Source organism: Mirounga leonina, unplaced genomic scaffold, assembly GCF_011800145.1.
Source record: "Mirounga leonina isolate KUSES-001 unplaced genomic scaffold, KU_Mleo_1.0 Mir_115, whole genome shotgun sequence".
NCBI lineage: Eukaryota > Metazoa > Chordata > Mammalia > Carnivora > Phocidae > Mirounga > Mirounga leonina.
This window is the reverse complement of record NW_023270268.1, coordinates 78,461,162-78,481,774: the sequence shown is the minus strand read 5'-3', so window position 1 is coordinate 78,481,774 and position 20,613 is coordinate 78,461,162. Positions and strand designations below refer to the sequence as shown.

The 20,613-nt window shown below is 46.8% G+C and overlaps 1 long non-coding RNA gene across 1 annotated transcript; it reads left to right on the top strand.

Moving 5' to 3' along the window:
• The first annotated feature begins 16,405 nt into the window (after positions 1–16,405).
• On the top strand, positions 16,406–19,917 carry LOC118006938. Its single transcript, XR_004678232.1, has 3 exons — positions 16,406–16,514; positions 17,280–17,441; positions 19,775–19,917. It is a non-coding gene; the product is annotated as an uncharacterized LOC118006938 (long non-coding RNA).
• The last annotated feature ends 696 nt before the right edge of the window (positions 19,918–20,613 follow it).

Here is a 20,613-nt window from a genome sequence, read left to right as displayed (position 1 = left end):
AGCCCTCATGAATAGGATTAGTGCCTTTATGGAGGGGAAAAAAAAAAAAAGGCCACGGAAAGATCCCTCATGTCTTCTGCCATGTGAGGATGTAGCTCTCTGCAAACCAGGAAGTGAGCCCTCATCAGACAAAAAGGAACTGCCAGTGACTTGATCTTGGACTTCCCAGTCTCCGGAGCTGTGAGAAATAAATGCATGTCGTCTAACCACTCAGTCCATGGTCTGTTTGTTACAGCAGCCTGAACCGCCTAAGACACACCGCCCAGGGTCTCAGGAACCTCCTCAGGATAAGGTTTTCAGATGAGCAGCTTCCTCTCCAGGCCCCCAGGGTCCCCGTGGAAGGCTTGTCTGTGTTCGTATCACCCCAGCCACAGTGGGTGAACTACAAGCTAGGTCCCTCAGCTGTGGAATTGCTCACTCCAGAGTATTTCAGTATCCGGAATACTCCAGAGTGTTTCGGTGTTCTCTGGTGACATTTCAGAGACTTACCTTCAATTTTTCTTTTTATCCAATTCCCCTGTCTTCTAAAAATAACTACGCCCTAACTCTAAACCACTCCTTCACCTCATCACCTTCACCCTACACAATAAATTGCCTGATTCTTTCAAAGATCTTCTTTCAAAATGAAATTGGTGACATAACCGTTCTTGGTGGAGGGGTTGTTCTAAGTGAGCTAAGTCTTCATCTATTTTAGTAAAATATTAATTCACAGTATAAGCTCCCTGGTTGCCCAGAACAGAGCTTGGCAAACAGAAGTTGTTCGATATATATTGACTGTTGGATAAAGTAAACAAAACAAGAAATAATAATATTAATAAGCGTATTACTTAGCGTTGTGGAAGTAATCACAATAAAAACTAGAGCGAGGATGGTTAGAAGTCATTGCCTCTGAGTGAAATGACTCACTGTGGGAAGAACATGAATCAGGAGACTGCCGCCTTCATTATGTGCCTTCTGGAGTATGTGATTTCAGGGAGGAGTCTGCCTAATCCAACTGAAGCCTTTTCTTGGTGTTCCTACCTACAAAAACTGCACTCTCCCCACCTGAAAACGGAAAACCACCCACGGCACAAAGGCCCTGTGTCTGCACCTGTTTTAACCATGTGGCTGTATTACTTTAATAATAATCCAAATATTAGATATATTTTACAAATCAGTTTTATTCTTTGCAACTTGTGGTTTCTGAGTTGCACAAAGGACCCAAAGCCTCTATCAAGAGTCCATTCTTCCATTCTCCTTCTCCTTCCTGTAGCTTAAAATAACGAGGCCAAGTGGAAGAAATAAGCAAGTGGCAACAGGGGAGCCCACCCCCTTTCACACATCCAACCCTGTGTCTTTCAGAATGATTTGCTAAACCTCTCCCCGCCAATTCTGTCATGAACCGAGATCCAGAATACACCAGAGCCCCAAACCACCCCCATCTCATGCAGAGGGTGGAGGGAACAGTCTTTCCAAGTTGATGGAACAGAAAGAGCCAAGGACATGCCCACAGGACTTCCAAATTAGCCTGGCCCTGAGGGTGAATGCCATGGCTACCATACTGGAAATGACACAACTTAAGCAGAAGCTCAGAATAAATGTTCAAGGCTGAAATTAAAGCAGAGAGACAAGGATCGGTGGGTGGAAGGCAGGAGATATGTGTGCTGGGCCTGCCTGTGCTGCCCAGTGGCTGAATGAGTCACTTGTCTGGCCCAGAGGCTGCTCCCCAATAAGAGGACAAAATGCTACCCTGCCAGCCTCACAGGGTGGCTGTGACAATCAGAGGAGATGCTGGGTGTTAAAAAGTTTGGGGCGCTCTAAGGCTCTGTATATTTTGCAAAATTTTTATCATACTTTGGACTGGAAAGAGAAGGAGACATTGTTTTTTCCCCTGGCCCAGAACTTGGAGTCACAAAGCAGCTAACTCAGCAGCTTTGGGGCAGACCTAGGGGAGGAATTCTGGCCTCCTGCCTCCTGTCCCCATTGCTAAAATCCAGCACAATGGTGCAGAGTAGAATGCATCATATAGATGTAATCTTTAAAAACAAACCCAGAGTGGCCCACGTGCTGCCCTCCAGGCCCTCCCTGCAGAGCCCCTGGAGGACCATCATGCTGACTCTCTGAAACCTGTGCTTTCTCCCCGGGTTTAACCTTTCAGAGGCAGAGGCAGGAAATAGGCAGCGAGGGCCTACTCTTTCTGGGAAATCTTACAGCATTTACCTGAATCCCACTAGCCCTGTGAGGCAGGCACTATTATCCCCCTATTTTCAAGATGAGGATAGAGGTTGAGAAGGTTGAAGGGAGTTATGCAAGCCTGCATGCAATTCAAGGCCCAGGTCTCTGCCTGAGCTCCCTAGCTTCACGGCGACTGGATGTAGGGCCAGGAAACCAGCTTGAATGGTGTCAGAACATGAGCTCCAGGCTAGCCTGGGCCAGAAGTGAGGGGACGCACCACAATCCAGCCCCACTCGTGATAAGCACTCACTCTCTAGTGAGGTTCGAGAGGCTTCCAGGAGGGGCTTCTCTGACCCAGCAACAACAGTACTGCTGACCTAGAGGAAGATATTGAGAGGTTTTGCCTTCTCACGTCTGTTTCTGGCTTCCCACTCTGGGGACCCTCGCAGGAGACTGTTACACTCATGACAAATCTCCAGGGGTCTCCCTATGGCAGAGGACCCTCGCCTCAATCTCACCCAGGCAGAGTGGACATGGACTGCACAGGTTCCCAGCTAGCTACGGACTCATCTGAGAGAAACTGAGTGCCCTGTAGGCACTTGGGGACACCTACAACAGGTTCCAGAAGGGGTCTCCTGGCCTTTGGTCAAGATAACTCAGTTGAGTGGGCTGTCATCCTGGAGGTTGGGCAACTATACTGTTCTCTAAGGATCTTGGGAGGCCCTGCGATCTTTGTCTCAGAGTTTGTTCTATCTACCCTGATGATACAGATTCCAGTTCAGGATTAGGGGATACTGGCTCAAGGCTATCTTCAAGCCAGGAATTTCACTGAATATCTGGATCTGGAGGAAGCTCCAGAGTCAAGGCTGGGATCCCAGATGGAAAACGTTCCTCTGCTGATGGAGAGCATGGGTATTTCCACAGGCCTAAGAGGCAGCTCTGCCCCAGCTCTCCCCAGGAATCTTTCAGGCAGCCCCTGGGCCCTCCAGCTCCAACTTTAGGCCACAGGGAGGTATGTGGGCCTCGGGGCACCTCACAATTCACAGACGTCTCTTGCCTCTCTGACCACAGCCTGAGGATTCCTGGTCTAGGTTTGGGAGAGTCAGACTCTGTGGCTGTAAGAACCCTAGACCCATAGGCAATCCTGATTCTGGTGCAGAGTTTCAGTAAAGCACCCAGGCCTGGGCCCATCACCTGGGGCTGGACATTGTTGGGGAGGGGCTCCAGGAGGGCTGAGGCTCAGAGCCTACGGAGAGAGGAAGCAGTTTGGCAGCCCTGGCCCCTGGCAGTAGGCTGCTAGGGATCTGATTCTGACACCTGCATTTTGAAAGGGAAGGCAGAGGTCCTGGCTGGGCCTCTCCATACAGGCCTTGAAAGGAATATCTGAGGGGGTGCCTGGCTGATTCATTTGTAGAGCCTACGACTCTTGATCTTAGGGTTGTGAGTTTGAGCCATGTTGGGTGTGGAGACTGTTTAGAAAATTAAAAAAGGGGGGGGGTGCACCTAGGTGGCTCAGTCATTGAACGTCTGCCTTTGGCTCAGGTTGTGATCCCAGGATCTTGGGATCGAGTCCTGCATCGGGTTCCCTGCTCAGCAGGAAGCCTGCTTCTCCCTCTGCCACTCCCCCTGCTTGTGTTCCCTCTCTCACTGTGTCTCTCTCTGTCAAATAAATAAATAAAAATCTTAAAAAAAGAAAAAAAGAAAGAAAGGGATACCTGAGGCTGGAGATGGGCAGGACCTTTCCCTCAGCAGGGTGGAGGCTGCAGGCAGAAAAAAGAGCAGTCACAGAATTTCAGGCCTCAGAATCCAAGGTGTTTTGGAGGGTACTGGACCCTAAACTGAACTAGCGAGGACTCAGAGAGACTTTTGTATATTCTAGCACTGAGAGAGGAGACTAGGATTTGGTAGTGTCTGGAGCATGGTCAGGCTTGGTTGGAGAACTGCAGGAGCCACTTCCTTCCCTGCAGTCTGTGGAAATAAGTTCACAGTCTCGCCTTCTGAGCTTCCTGAGATCAATCAGGAGAGGCCGTCGATGGGCCGGGTCCTGTCAGGTTCCTCTGGCACAAACCCAGGAGTTCACAGTACAAGGACTAGGTTGCCAGAGTGTGGTTTAAAGCTGTTCTGGCCAGAGTAGGGGAACCTGGAAGGTTCAAGTACAGTCAACCCTTTCCACATCCCCTCCCCCAGGGGCTACAGAATGTCCAGGTCATGGGCACAAGCAACTTGTCAGGGGAGCTGAAGTTTAGGCAAAGAGAGAAGACTGCCAGGCCAGGTGCTAACTCAGGAAGGTTCTAGGAGGGTCCTGGCTGGCAAACGGAGCATGGCAGCATGGCTGGGGACCAGCAGTGAACAGAGACTCAGGTAGTGACAGGGGTTGGGGGGGCCTAGAAGCAGATCCACATTCCCACACCTGGGCCAGGCTCGGGGGCAGGCTGGGTCCTGTTAGGGTGGGGAACAGAAGAAAGTCAAGGGTATTAGTAAGAAGATAGGATCCCATTCCAAGAGTTTATAAAGGCAGGGCCTCAGGGAGAGGAGGAGCGGGATTGGACCCAGGTTCTAAGCACAGGCAGAGGATCACAGTCCCAGGGCCAAGACTGATAACAATACTTCTCTCCCCATGCTACTGACCCAGCGCTTCTTAAATTCTAACCGACTTGTTTCTTAAAAACAAGATTCACCCACTGCAGAACCCAGGACCAGGCTGAGTCTTTCCTGGGCCTACATCAAATCTGGTATAAGTTCCTAGAAGAAAGCTAGCGAGCCAGCGGGGGCCTACAGAGCCTGAGCCCATCACTAAATCCCTGTTTGACTTTTAATAAATCCCCTCACCTCCTTGGGCCTTAGTGGCCCCCTGTGTGAAATGAGGCTGGAGGGGCCCAGGGGTCAGAGAACAGCGAGGTTTAGAAAGGGAGACCAGAAGCCCTGAGCCACAGGCGCCTAGAGCACTTCCATTTTTAAGTTGAATACATTGAGTATCCATATAGGATTTTAGGGAGCAGCCACAAAAAAAAAAAAAAAAAAGGAATATAAAGAGAAAAGGGGGAGTAAGAACAGAAAAGAAAAGGAACGAAGGAAGACAGACGAGAGTGCTGAGCTAGATGGTCTCCAACCGTCTCAGTCCTGCTGGGCTCTGACTCACTGCGATGCTCTCCTGCCCACATTTTCAGGAACCACTTCTGTTCCTTTCTGCTGTCCTCTCAGGGAAGAATCCATACATAAGCCCAGAAAAAGCCACTGGTTAGATCTCATTTCCCAGCTCTGAAGAGTGGCTGGCTTGCAGAAGAGGAAACTGGGGGGTGATGTGGGCTGGGAGGGAGGAGGTCTGAGGCCCTGAGCTGTAAATCAGGCTCAGAGGTTTGGATACCCTACGGCGTGACCTGCAGATGCCCCTCTGGACTCCAGAAACCCGCACACTAACACACAGGCTGAGGGAAGCATGCCAAGCTCCCAGGCTGCCCCTGGAAGCTGGGCCCACTCGGAGGAGTTATTTTGAATTTTCAGGAAAAACTGTTCAACGCCAAGCCTTCCCTCCCAAGAACAACACAGGCAGGGATTTTTGACGTGCTTGGGAGGTGAAGGTTTTGGGCAGCTCTAGGCCGATGCCAGGCCCGTGAAACACACAGATAACATCCACACCCGAATCAGTATGTATGGATCACAATTGCGATTTCGTTTTACTCTAAACACTTCCAAGTGTTGCCAAGTCTCGGGGTTTCCTGATGTACTTTAAAGGGTTTTGCTCTACCATTTCTCAACCTGCCTGTGCTATGGCACAGTTGTCTCTCGACATTCAGCCCACAAGGTTAGGCATTCCACAGGAGCTTGGAGATATGGCAAATCCAGACTACACTGAAGATTTCCTTTATGGGCACACACACCACCAGGTGAGAGCACGCTGCTACTCTCTCACACAAGAGGAGGAGTCCTCGAAACCATATGAACATGTAGGATAGGGGAAGGAGCACTGGATTGGAAGTCGAGAGAGGAATTCCCTAGAGCCAGCACCAACTGACCTTCCCTCCATGTGAGCGCTGGTAGGTCACTTCCTCTTTCCAGGCCTGTTTCCTTGCTGTGAAACGGGGGGGGGGATCCTTCATTCACTCAACTGACATTTACCACGAACCTACTCTCTGATGAAGAGGTTCTCCTTGACCAAGGTCACAGCTCAAGGAATGGCACAGAAGCCACATCAGACAAATTAACTCTGGAGATCGCTAGAGTACCTGATGTCAAAGTCAATTTTGATTCTGTAAAAGAAATGGATTAGGCATGTCCTCATCCCTCTGACAGCTCACAGAATAATGGAGGAGAGGGACATGGAAGGACAATCACCAATCAGTGTGGAAATGCTTTAGTAGCAGTTACCTGGCTATCATGGGGATTCATAGAGGGTAGCTCTACAGTGTGTCCCAGAAAGGGGGACAGCTAAGTTGAATTCTAAAGGTGGCGCACAAGACAGAGAAGGGAAGGGAAGCAGAGGGAAGAATATGGACAGGAGTTTGGTAGTTGGAGAATTTCAAGTAATTCCTCTATGATGAGACATTGTGGGGTAAGAAGGGAAGAGGAAGTAAGAGATTAGGTAAATCCAATCTCCAGGAGCCTGTGAGCTTCAGGCTATGGGGTTCAGGTTTTGTTTGGGTCCTTTGCCCTGAAGGCAATAGGGAAACACCAAAACGCAGGGTGATAATCACATTTATATTTTAGAAATCTCACTCTGGCTGTCTTTTAGGGGATAGTTTGGAGTGGGAAAGAGATGGAAGGCAGGGAGATTGCTCCAGAAGCAAGAGCAAGAGGTCATGGTGGTGTAAACTGCAACAGGCACCATGGGAATGACGAGAAGGAAGTGAAACCAAAGTATATAGTAAGGGCCATGACTAGATGCACATTTTCCATTTCTAACTTTCTAGGACTCTACAGCTAAAGAAATCTCCCCGCACACATTTCACCTCCCATTTTTACCTCCCCTCCCCCCACCGCCCCCACACTGCAAAGTCTGGCTGGCCCCTCCCACTCCAAGGCTTGGATAATAGGTGTGGCAGCGGGCCCAGAAGTTCCCGCCATCTTCTTCACCAGCATGTTCTGCTGCCTGAGCAGTTGGCCGCCGCCATGAGTGTTAATTGGAGAGACATCTGAAGTGACCAGACTGGTTACGCCGCCGCCATGATAGACACACTCCATCTGCTCTAACAAGGCGCCTCTCAGTACACACACACGAGGCCAGCCCGTTTCCCTGTGCCCAGGACTTGTTAGAAGTGAGACTCAGAGAAGTCAGATTCATAGGCTTTTTAACTGAAAACTGCCTCCGAGAACATTGAGTGTGTGCCCTTTATTTTGATAAGGAAAATAAGGCCTCCTCTTGCCCAGGGTTTCACTAGGAGCTCCTGGTGGGGGTCTCCTGACCTGTACTCTGCCCTTTGTGGATGGGTAAGGTGTGAAGCTGGGAACTGAGCTTCTGAAATCATAAGCTGACCAGTAGAGTCCCTTGAGCAGATTTGCTCAGATTATGGACTGTTAAGTGGCATGACTTTGGGGTGGAATTGTCATTGAAAATACCAATTTGTTAAAAATATTTCAGTTATTCTATTATCTAACTGGAAGGGACTTTAGAAATAGCTGCCTAGGCCAATGGTTTTCTGACCAGTATTTGTTTTGTTTTAGTAGCAGATCCTTTTTCACATGCTGAAGTGGAGGCTCAGAAAGGGGAACACTTGGACAAGAGGCCAGAATAAGCGACAAGGGGTGATTAGCACCAAGCTTGTGGAACCCCAAGCACATATTCCACATCTATGGTCTTATTTGGTCTTCACGACAAGCCCCACTGCCGCCCACTCCCTGCTCTGTACCAGGCAGGGACGTAGAAGAGGAAGGCTCCATAACGAGTAGGTGTGTCTATCTTATTTTCAGCTCTAAAATCTTACAGAACAGACTCTTTTAATATTACCTGATTGTTGCATGGCATTTTCTAATTATTTACTCACATTTACACATATAATCCCATGAGAACTGTGAAGAACGTTCAGGTACACCTTTTTACAGAAGACACAGAAAAAAAGGAGTTGCCACACAGTCTATCAGTGGGAGGACCAAGACCCAGCTGTCTCAGTGTTTGGACCCCCATCTAGGGACCCTTGGAACCAGGGGTTATCACTCATCCCGAGAGTACCCACACTCTCATCAGTTGCCTTTTGCGGACTCAGTTCCAATGGTGAGTAACAGAGAACCGCTGTTGCTAAGCTGCGAGATTGCAAATAGCATTGCAACTTTCTTGATTGTAGTTCATCAACAAGGGAGAGTGGAAGTCATTAAGGAGGCCAATCTGGGACTTGTAATTAACTAGGAGCCAAGGTACCTTTGAGAAACCAGCAGCAACCGGAGATGTCCATGAAGAGAAGAGGGACAGGACGCCATGAAGCCCCATCTTGGCCCCCTCTGCCTGAGGTGCTGAGAAGGTAAATATGTCTGATCTAGCCCTGCAACAAATGACAAAGGCAAAGCTACGTGGTGGGAGCTAAAGTCAGCAAGCCCTGCAGTTCAGGTAAGCTTGAATGCCAGGGGAATGAGGGGACCGAGGACGTGCTCTTGGAAGAACCTGGTCATCTGTGGGCCCAAGGCACATGCTCCACCTGAGTGGGAGAGAGAGGACCATGACCAGTGGAGGTTCAGGCCTGGGTCATCTCCTCCCCAGTGAACACTTTCATAATAGGGAGAAATCTGGCTTAGAGTGATCCTGAGAGGGGGAAAGCAGTGGGAAATGCAGCTCTCAGCAAGGCTATGGCTCTGTATGAGGGGCTTCAACTACATTCTCTTTTAGCCAATTTTTGATCATATGGTGATTGAGTCACTTGGCCATGACAGCTGCCTGATTCTTAGAAGCAGCTAACAACTCTCCCACGATAATAATGGTGATAAAAATAATATGAATGGCAGCAATAATTATAAGTATAAATATTATAATAACTACTATTAAGGACAGCTCACAGACATAAACAGTTTTTGAGTCTTCTAGAATTCTTTACTATTCATTATTGCATTTGCTTTTCACAAAACCCTTAAGAGATAGGCAGGGCAGGAATGGCAATCACACCCATTTTACAGAAGAAGAAACTAAGGTCCAGAGACTAGGAGTGGGTTGTCCAAGTCATACAATAATTTGGTCGCAAAGCAGCCAGGATTCAGAGGTGCAAGAGCAGAAGAAGAAAGCTGAATAATTTGGGCCCACTGAGTCCCAACAAAGAGGGATACTGATTTCCCTTTGGAAGGTATGCTTATCATTGTTCCTTCTGGGCAAAGTACCATTGAAAGGCCACGCTGTCCAATGAGGCATCGAGAATCTCAGAGATACAGCTGGGCATGAGAAATGTGACTTACAAGGAACATTTTAAAAAGGGAGATGCCTGTCTCTGGGCCTTGAGCATAGAGTGGACAACATTCACAGTTGCCTTGTCCTCAACTGCATGACAGAAGCCACAGAACCAACAGAGGAGAAGAATAAATAAGCCACTGCATAGACACACGTCCAGCATTGCTCTTCAAGGTCACACTTACATCTCTGTTTTGTCTGTCCCGCCCCTCCTCCACCACCCCCTGCTCTGATGGGAGCTCCCGGATATCCTAGACTTGATCTCTTTCTTCTCTGTGTCCTTGGTGCCTGTTATGTTGCCGGACACATAGCTGTTATTTAATCCATGTTGGATCCATGCATGTGTAGGAGATGAATACATCAAGAGACAATCGATTTTGAGACCGGGGGTGCATGGAGTACAACCCCTGACTGAAATAACCTGCTCCTTTGTGCCAAGAACTTGGTCTTTATGTGTCTTCTCCTGTTAATATTTACCATGAATGTTTACTTCTTTGGAAAGTTCAGGGAGAAACACAATGTGGAGTCTGAATGACGAAAGGTTAAATAGCAGCACAAGCCCCAAGGCATCGCGGTGAGGGGCTGCTTAATGAAAGTCACACAGCTGCCTTCCTCCTCCCATTAGGCCTTGGCAATGTTTTTAACCTGATAAAGAATACCAACCACCTGAAATGATGCCCATGTCTCAGTTACAGCCCATCTCGATTCACATGTACAACAGTTTCAATCTACCTCTGAGACTTCACCCAAAAGACCGTTGACTTGAATTTAAATACCCAAAAGAGGGCATTTAATTCAAAGGCATGGAAGGGGGCTACATGTGCAAAGCCCTGTGTTAAGCACCCAGGGGAAAAGACAATTAATCTGATTGGTTCTTGCTTTTAAGGATTTACAGTATTATGAAGGACAAGATAGTACCAGGCAAAAAATAAATAAATGCTAAGTACAGCATATTAATTTCCTATTGCAGCTTTAACCAAATCACCACAAATTTAGTGGCTTAATATTACACAAACTTACTATCATATAGTTCTGGATGGGCCCACAGGGCTGTGTTCTTTCTGGAGGCTCTAGGGGAGAATCTCTTTCCTTACTTTTTCCAGATTCTAGAGGCTGGCTGCGTTCCTTGGCTCCTGGCCCCTATCCTCCATCTTCAAAGCCGGAAGTACAGTGTCTTCCCTCCTCTCCCACCTCATGCCTCCCTTTTATAAGGACCCTTGTGATTACATTGGGCCCACCTGGATAATCCAGCATTATGTTTCCATTTCAAGATTTTTTTTTTTTAAGATTTATTTATTTATTTGAGAGAGAAAGACAGAGAGAGTGAGCATGCAAGCAGGGGGAGGGGCAGAGAGAGAGAGGGAGAGAGAATCCTCAAGCAGACTCTCTGCTGAGTGGGAAGCCCGATGCAGGGCTCAATCCCAGGACCCCATCATGACCTGAGCTGAAATCAAGAGTTGCAAGTGGGGGGGGCGCCTGGGTGGCTCAGATGGTTAAGCGTCTGCCTTCGGCTCAGGTCATGATCCTGATCGAGCCCCACATCGGGCTCCTGGCTTGGCGGGGAGTCCGCTTCTCCCTCTCCCTCTGCTTCTCCCACTGCTCATGCTCTCTCTATATATATATCTCTGTGTCTCAAATGAATAAATAAAATCTTTAAAAAAAAAAAAAGTTGCAAGTGGGATGCTCCACTGACTGAGCCACCCAGGTGCCCCCGCATGCCTCCCCCATTTCAAGATTCTTAATTACATCTGCAGAGTTCTTTTTGCCATGTTAGGTAACAGTTACAGGCTCTAGGGATTAGGACATGGGCATTGTTGGGGGCCACCATATGAAGGAACAGTCAGTTAGAATCCTTGGGAGTATAAAGAAAGCCATGGTGAATTCCAACAAGAGGCCCAACTGGGCATCACAAAGGAGGTAGCATTTGGACTGGTCCTGAAGGATAGATAGGATTGTACAGGAAAAAAAAAAAAAAAGAGGAAATGGTGAAAAAGAATCTGGTGAAAATGTGACATAGGATTATGCGGGAGGGAAGCACTGGGTGGATGGCAAAGGATATCATCTAGGCCAGACTGTGAAAACTTTTCTGTTCTTCATGCAGAGAGAGACCTTGAACAGTTTTTAAAAATGTCCTGTCTTTCCAAAAGATCATTCTAGCAACAGCATGGACAATGTACAAGAGAGCTAAGATGTGCAAGAGAGGGCAAGGTGACCAGTATGATAACCATGCCAGTAGATGACGAGCTAAGCCATTGGTAATGGAGCTGGAAAAGAGGGGAAGATGTAGAGACACCGGAGAAGTCAATTTGTCAGGGTCTGATGACTCTACAGAAGAGAGGAGAAACCTGGAAGAGACAGAGATATAAGTGCAGTAACTTGAATTGATACCCTTGTGTCGACTGTTAATTAGATGAACTATTAGCCAAAACAGTACATGGGCAAAGGAGCAGATTTGAGGAAGGAAGGGGGTACATTCAGCACAGGCTGTTGAGTCCAAGGTGCTGGGGGGCTTCCAGGCAGAAATGACGGCAGGTAGGTGGAATTTCAGATCGGAACCTTAAGTGAGAGATCAGGGCCTTTTATATCTGGCTGCCATCTATTTGTCTAGTATAAGGGTCACAGGTGACATGAGTTTTTAAAATGAGTTCTGGGATGCCTGGGTGGCTCAGTCGGTTGAGCATCTGACTCTTGATTTCCACTCAGTTATGATCTCAGTGTCGTGAGATTGAGCCCTGTGTTGGGCTCTGTGCTGGGTGTGGAGCCTGCTTATGATTCTCTCCCTCCCTCTTCCCATCTCCCTCTGCCCAACCCCCCCATGCACTTTCTATGTCAAAAAAATAAATAAAAAAGAAAGAAGAAAGAAAGAAAGAAAGAAAGAAAGGAGAAAGAAAAGAAAGTGAGTTCTGAGAATTGTATCACATGGCAGAAATTCCAGCTCTTAAGATTGAAGGAAGCATGACAAGAAGACCCTCCACTATCCCCAGGCAAGTGATTCTCAGACATGACATCTCCGCATGTCACAAAGAGGGAACAGTTGTGGGTGCTGTCTTTAAAGGAACAAGAACAGTGCCCCTGTATACCTGTGATTGAAGCTGGCCTGCGTGGGACTCAGGCCTGTGAGCAGAGGCAGAGAAGAGCAGCTAAGAAACAGCTCTGCAGGGGGTGGGGTTCCTTCCCTCCAGCCGAAACCTCCTACTTTTGGTCTCCATAACTTATTACCCCTCCTTCCACTTAGATTGCTCTTTTCTCCTTCCCATCAAGGCTCACCTCAAATGCCCCCTCCTCTGGGAAGCCCTCCATGGTTCACCTTCAAGGAAATAATACTCACCCCTTACCACTGGTTGTATTTCTTTTAGGATTCTCTGCCTGAATTATCCGTTACTTTGTATTATAATCACCTGTGTATTTAGGGCTCTCTTCACCCCTCCAAACCCAGAATTTTTTGAGAGTGCTGGTGCTGCCTGATCTATTTCTGTGAGCATGCTAGAGCCTGTCATAATGCCTTTCACACAGTCAGTTCTATAAGTGCAGGATAAATTGATAAAAATGGTTGTTTGTGCACTTATGTGGTACCATCCTCTCTCTCCTACTTTATAATAAGTAGACTTTTTGTGACCTTATGGGCAGGGATTTCTTCTTACTAAAGAGTAAGAGTACCTCCCATGGATACCTTTCAAGTGATTGGAGCACAATCATTATTGAATTCAGCTGTGTTGATGACTTGAGACTCACAGCAGAGAGATCTAGAATAATGAGGCCCGTGACATGATTGTGTTGAACCAATAGACCACAAGAGCTTGGGGACAGCTCAGCCTTGGCCCAGGGCTGGGAGACAGAAGGCATCTTAGATCCCGAAGAGGAGAGAATGTGAGCCAGAAGCAGGTGGATCTTGGCAAACTGGGCAGATGTGTGGACTGAGGTTTCAGGAGGAAAACCAGCATGGGTCAGTGAGCACAGGAGAGAAAGTTTCAAGTCCTGGATGTGAGGCCTGGGTCAGTTTCTGATTAGCTGTGTGGCCTTGAGCAAATTTTTCCATGACTACCTTCTCTCATCATTCAAGTTTCTACTTACGTATCACCTTCTCTTAGAGGAAGGTCTTCCCTGACCATTCAAGCTATAAAACGTCCCCATCACCTTCTTTTAGATTTGCTATAGCAGTAGTAGGGTACATAAAATCCTGTGCTTAGCCCTTACTTTCTGTTTCCCCTGTTAGAATACAAACAGACTGAGGGCCACAACTCTGCCTGTCTGGTTCATCAGTGTTTTGCCTTCGCCATATCCCAGGTTCTCAATATTTATCGAGTGGTTTATCTATCTATGAGCTAGAGGAAGCTTAAGGAGTAAGACGATTTCTAAGAAAGTTGATTAGATGATTTCTAATAAAAATAATGATTTTTATTATGATTTCTAAGAAATTTCTGTCTCTCCTCACTATACAATTGCACATCCCATTCTGTATACCTCTGATAATCTTGGAGATTCTGAAATGAAATATAAATTTAATATTTATAAATAATTTATAATTTATAAATTAAATTATTATAGTGGCTTGCTTTTTGACGTAGTTGCTGACTTAATCCTGAAAAACAGTGGTTGTAAGACAAATTCTCCAGTCTGCTGTGTCTGAGTCTTCCATGCTGGCATTTAATTCTTCCCTCTGCCAGCGCAAGATCAGTCTAACTATGCCAAAACATTGGACTGCGAGGCCCAGGGACTCTAGTCACAGAGACAGAAAATGTTATGGTGGAAGATAGAGAAGGAGGACTGAGATAGTAGCCACTTTTAGTTTTTTGCAAAGAAATGGAGACATTGAAGCCCAAAAGAGGAGGGAGCTATCCAGTTCTCCTGAATCTAAACCTTTAAATCATTGTGTTTTAACTACTCCATGTATCATGAAGACAACAGAGCATTCAAAACTGGATTTTCGGCTTTAGAAAGGGGTGACACTGGTCTGCATTTCCCCTGACCTGGTGGGGAAAATCGGAATTGATGAACAGCTCAGAATAAGAGCCCCTTCTCTCAGGGAATGGAGAAGAATGCAATCCTAGGTCTCTCAGAGAACATCCCACAGCAAAGATGCTATCAGTCCCTTGAGTGTGACAGCCTGATAGTCTCTGCCCCTAGCCACAGGTTGCCTCTACCTGAGTAAGTGGGCTGGAAACAGGGGAGGTCCCTGGGAGAGGGGTGCCAGGGAGAGTGATGCCCCCAGAGGAAGACCTACCCCAGGAGCCCCAGATCCAGGCAGCCTCTAGGGGACAAAGGGTGTAGATTGATTTTCTCTAAACTCACTGAAAAAGATCAGTTCGAGTCCACCATTTTCTCCTCTGCAGAGCGTGGCAGGACAGGCAGGGGGATGAAGAGTGACTTCGGCTGTGACAGACACTAGCATTGGAACGTTATCGTTTTACTTCTAAAGGAGCAGAACGCTTGATCAACAAACAAGGCAAGGAAAGGGGTTTTCTGATTCAGGGCATCAAACCATGTTTTTTCCATGAGCGCTTAAAGCTCTCTATACACAATCAGCATTTTGAGGTTCACTCAAAGTGTGCATGTTTACCACCTCACTTCACCCTGTGAACAGTTCTGTGAGGGGGGCGAACCGGGTTCTCATTCATTCAGTCACTTGGTTATTGTCAGGGCATCACTCTGTGCCAGGAGCTGTGATGGGTGCTGCTGGCAATGCAGGTACCAAATGTGACAGAAGGGGAAACTGAGGCTCAGGAAGCCGGTGTGGTTTTGCCAAGCAGCGCAGAGCTATTCTGTGGGGGCAACTGGAACTCACACCCGGCTCTACTCAGCGGGTGGGTCTTTCCTTGTCTGCCCCGCACCCCGCTGCCCATTTCTGCACACAGAATTCAGACGATGATCAGCGTCTCCTGTTGCTCCCTTCCTCTTCCTTTCTTCTCCTGATTTACATATTGCTAAATGATGAAATTATACAGTACATAATTCCACAGCAACTCTGCTGCTTAAAAAAAATCGGGAATGGAGTAATTAGGCAGAAAGGATTCTCAATTAGGCAGTGGATTCTGTTTCTAAAGCAGTAAATGGAGAAGAGATATTTTTTAACTGTCTCTTGAATATATTGCCATGGAATGATTGCTGCCTTGTAGAGCAGCAGTTCGGCTCTGAAATGGAACCCTGTGAGCTGGCCTCAGAGCAGTGTTTTGTGTCTGAATTTCCTGCCTGGTTCTAGACCTTCAGGTTTGGGAAGTGACCTCACACTGTAGGGTCTCCAGCACCAAGATCGGCAGTCAGGACTGCCACTTAATGCTATGTGTCTTCTCTAGTTTTCCCTTTGTGCTGGAAAGCAGCAGAAAATGATGGAAATTACCATCATTTGGGTTTCCCAGTGTTGGTCTTAAATTCCCAACCTGTCACCTTTCAGTCGGGTGGCCCTGCAGAATTCCACCTCTCTGAGCTTTGGTGAGATAATGAACATTGATAACTCCAATCCCATACAATGATAGTGAGGATGGTGGGAGGTGATGGTAGAATCTAGCATGTGGTAGGAGTAAGTAGAAGGTTCATTCCCTTTCTTAAGAGGGAATGTTCACTATGTTCAGATTGAGGAAGGGTTGCCATTGGGAAGAGGGGACAGATTTGTTGAAATGACTTCTCTATACATGTAACTGGAATCAGTGGGTAGAAATTCAAGTCACTTATAGCTTGGCGTAAACATAGTGACCTTTTGTAAAGTTGTTTAACAGTAGAGCTCATCAGAGGTGAGTTTCCCATCACTGGAGATAATCAAGCAATGGCTCAACAACTATTTGGAAGAGTTATTTTAGAGTGGATTCCAGCTGCCAGCAGTTTGACCTCTTAGGTCTTTTCCAAAAGCAAAATTCCATAATTCTGACCATTGTCATTTTCCTTTTGTAGCATGAGGAAAAGACCAAAGACACCTAGTTCATGTGCAAGGGCTTGTCTCTGCTTCAAGGAAAATGAGCCCAGGTGTACTAACCTTGAAGATCCTGGCCTTTCTCCTTCAGCATTACTGGTATGCATTGGGTTAATAGCAACAGTGTCTCATGTCCATACGCCATGATTTCCAGGAGACTGTTAAAAAGAATCATAGGTTGAGTTTAGGCAAGAGAGTGGGCCTCCTGACCTCCTGGCCGCCTGGCCTCCTGGGTGTTTTCATGTCAAATAAAATCTTAAAGGACCCCAAAACTATTCATGGTGGGCTTTGCTGGAACTTTATTTACTTGGTTATTCCTTGGAAAATAAGTCATTTCTTGAATGTGGACACCAGTAAGGAGGCTACCAACCCATTATACCAAATTCTGTATGTTCTGGGATGGACTATACCTTTGCCACAGTGGCCAGTAAAATCTTCTAAGTGTTTATAATGGGTAAGCCTCAAAAAGCCAAATGGATTTGATGCCAGACTTTGAGTGAAAGACAAAGTTTAACCAACCATCTGAGGTTGACACATCTCAATATTTGCTGGGAAGGCAGAGCTTATCCTATGAGTTTTCCTGGCAAGACTCAGTCAGAGTGAAGTTCATTCTAAGCACATGATGGGAAAGCCACTGACAAGAATAATCCTTCACATGGGTACTTACACAGCCATTACTTCAAAACTCTATTAATTAAAAATATATCAATACCCCCATTTTATAGTTGGTTACATGACTTTCCAGAAGAGATGATAAAATCTTCATGTAAGAACCAAGAGTCTCAGAGATCAGCTGTGGTTTACAAAAAAGATCTAGTCCAAAAGGCTTAGAGAAATTAGCAATACTTTTTTTTTTTTTTGTAGAAAGACGCAGATGTGGAGCTACTCTGGTGGATGTAAGAAGGTCAGAAATGTGTTGAGGAAGCTGAGGCAACCCAGTTAGGAAGTGACTCATTTGGGATCACACAATGGCAGGATCCAAACTGAGACCTTTTCCTACTTAGCTGGGAAAGCATGAAGGAACTGGTAAACATGGAAACTAAGAGGGAAAGCCCAGTCCTAAGACTCTCCAGAAGCGCCGGGCCCTCCAGCTCTGAGAATGTATCATACACTTCAAAACCGGGGCCCAGCTTTCGGATGCGTGCTGTCAGAGAAAGTGCAAGGAGTGGATCCTCAGTCATCAGATTTTACGGGTTGACCTGCTTAGCCTGACAAGAAGAACCAGACAGTCAGGGAGGAGCACCTCCATCGGAAAGGAAGCAGCACAGCCCTGTAATATCGGACAATGAACAAATATTCTTAAAGCATCTTCTCCAACAGAATTTACGTTTATCGATAGCTTTCAAAGGACACTCACATTCACTATTTAGTTTGGTCTTTGCAACAGTCCTGTAAAGTAGTGGACCTGGGGTCATTACCTCCTCTTACCGGGGAAGAAGCTGAAGCTTGGAGAGGCTAAGTGATGGGGCTGTGGCCAGAGTTCATAAATGGTGGTTCTGGAGTGATACTCAGCCACTACTCCTTGTGTAGTTCTACCCCATGGCCTCCCACTGTTTTGGGTGATATGTGGGAAACAGAAGGGAAGATGTTAGAAATTTTTCTAAACATGTGCAAAGGATATCTCTGATGTACTGGGAAGGTTTATACCCCATTTCATTCTACCAAACCAGAGGCAGATGTTGGGTAGAAGGCGATCAATACCCCCAAATAGTGACAACCATATAGCTGTCATGAAAACCATCCTTTCTTGCCCTTTACCCTAAATATTATTAAAGGAAAAATGGTGGAAGGATGTCAGGCAGAGGCACGGGAGAGCTGAGGTTCTGTGAGGCTCATCAATTTTTAAAGTTTATGAGCCTCAGGCACCTTCTTCCAAAAGGAAATACAAGACAGCATGTCTGATCCTCCTCATAGATCATCCGAAGGAACCATGATTCTTGCACTAGTTGAAGGATATACACATGTATTCCAGAAAGAATAAGAGTGTGTGTGTGTGTATATATATATATATATATATGAATTTCTATGTATGTGTGTGAATATATATAGAGATATATGTGAAAATGTATATATGAACATTTTATATGAAGAGAAGGTAAATAGTTCCTAAATGAAGATAACGTCTCATAGTTTGAGACAAAGTAATCAATCTACAGTGTTTGGGGGTCAGTATTAGAAATTTTTATGGTATCATATAGCATCTATTGACTATTCTATGTTAGGCACTATATGGAAGTTTTCATGTATTAATAATGATAATAATAATAATAACAAATCCCATGTTTTCCATATACCACACTCATCTGGCAGAAAGTGTGGGGACATGATCTGAATCCCCAAGCAGTCCTGTCCTGGTCCTTCTCCACATGTGTGCATCTACAATCCCCTATAAATTTCTCTCAAACTATTTCTGAGCAGCCTGAGGGAGTGACTCACGTGTGTTCCCATACACGGCCTCATTCGGCATATCTCATTTTGCTCCTTCCAGTTATTTCTGTTGACTCTGGCAACAGACTCTGGAAACACCCTCCATGCTGCTGTCCCAAATTGAAGTACATAAGGCCATCAAAGGTGCCGACATGACCCATAGATTCACCCTCAAAGCATTAGAGCTACCTTGTGCTGCCTTTCTCTATGTTTTCTAGAATGATGTCTCATGGGCCCCAAAGTGGGCTCCTAACCTTATAGACCTCAACAAAAGCATAGAAATAGCAGGCTGATCAAGAGAAAAATGGGTACAATATCTTGAGAATGGGTCTTCTTCTTTCCTCAAGGCCCATTTTCTATGGACCTTTGTTAGAGGCCTCCACTCTCTCTTGTCCCTTAGGAACCTACCTTTCTAGCAGGTTTCTTGGTCACTACTGTAAATAGTTCACCTGCTGACCTACCCCCTAGAGCTTCCAGCCCTCTGCAGACAGATCTCCACCCCAGGAGGGACTCAGCTTCGCTGTACATCAACACTCCCATGTGACAGACGGCCACAACACATACATATATATGGTCCAGGTAATACATAGATATGGTACAGGCCACAACACATACATAGATATGGTACAGGTAATACATGGCTAAAATGTGCCATGCAGGCAACTGGAAAATACAACTATGGGGTAGGTTTTTGGGCTGTCAGGTCAAAGTTGCTTCTTCTGTGATCTTGGAAAGTACAAGCAGCATAGGCTGCTCCAGGGGCATGGAACGGGCACCAGGCTGCACTGTATCCTTCCAAGCCTGCACGCCACCGATGTGAAATCCATTTCCAAATGCTCAGGCCAAAGGCTCCCAGGGGCAGCCTGAGCCCCTGCTGCACTCAGATGCCCCCGGAGGTGAGTTCTCCAGTCTCCTCTTGTCCTTGTTTACAGGAGCCCGCGAGGCCCCTCGCCGGACCAACAGCCGTCAGCCCAGCACACCTGGCAAGTGTCCGCGGCGTCCTGCGTGGAGGTTTCGCCCTGAGCGGATAAGGCAGAAAGTCCTGAAATGAAGAGAACCAGAGAACAACAGATCACTTCCTAGATCCACTTCACAGAGGAAGACGACATTTCAAGGAAGCGGGTATTTTACATCTACACAGTTTTCCACTTAGCCTCTGCCCTCATCTACTGCCACAGTAAATCTGATGACCGCCCAGCTGTCAGCCTTCCAGACAGCGTTTCTCTCCAGTGTCCCTTTAGGAGAAGAAAAAGTGCACCGCGGGAGAGAGAGAGACTGTCTTAGGCAAAGTCCTTTTCTTCCTCTGGCTCTGCGAACAAAGCGAAGTTGTAGCCTGACAGCAGTGAGAAGACGGGGGCTGCGGGGGAGAGGGGGTGGGCGTGCGCATGCACATGTGTGGAGGTGTGAGCCTCTTGGGGCACAGTCTTTCCGATGATCCCTTCCTCTTGGTGCCTCAGTTGCACTTGACCTTGTTGCCAAGGAGTCAGTTCTGAGGTTGCAGCTATGAAAACGGTTGTTTTACAACACCGCATGATTTTCCAGTTGGATTTCCATCTTATTGCTAGCCACCCGCCAACTAGGTGACCTTGTGCAATCCAGGTAACTCCTCGAGTCTTGCTTTTTTGCACAGTTGAGAAAAACGTGTTTATTCCACAAGCATACATGGAGCACCCGGGCTTAGTCCCGGGCTCCATGCTAGCTGCTAGGTGGGTGGGGGAAGGAGGGACAAGGAGATAAACAAAACACAGTCCTTTCTACCAAGTTCTTACTG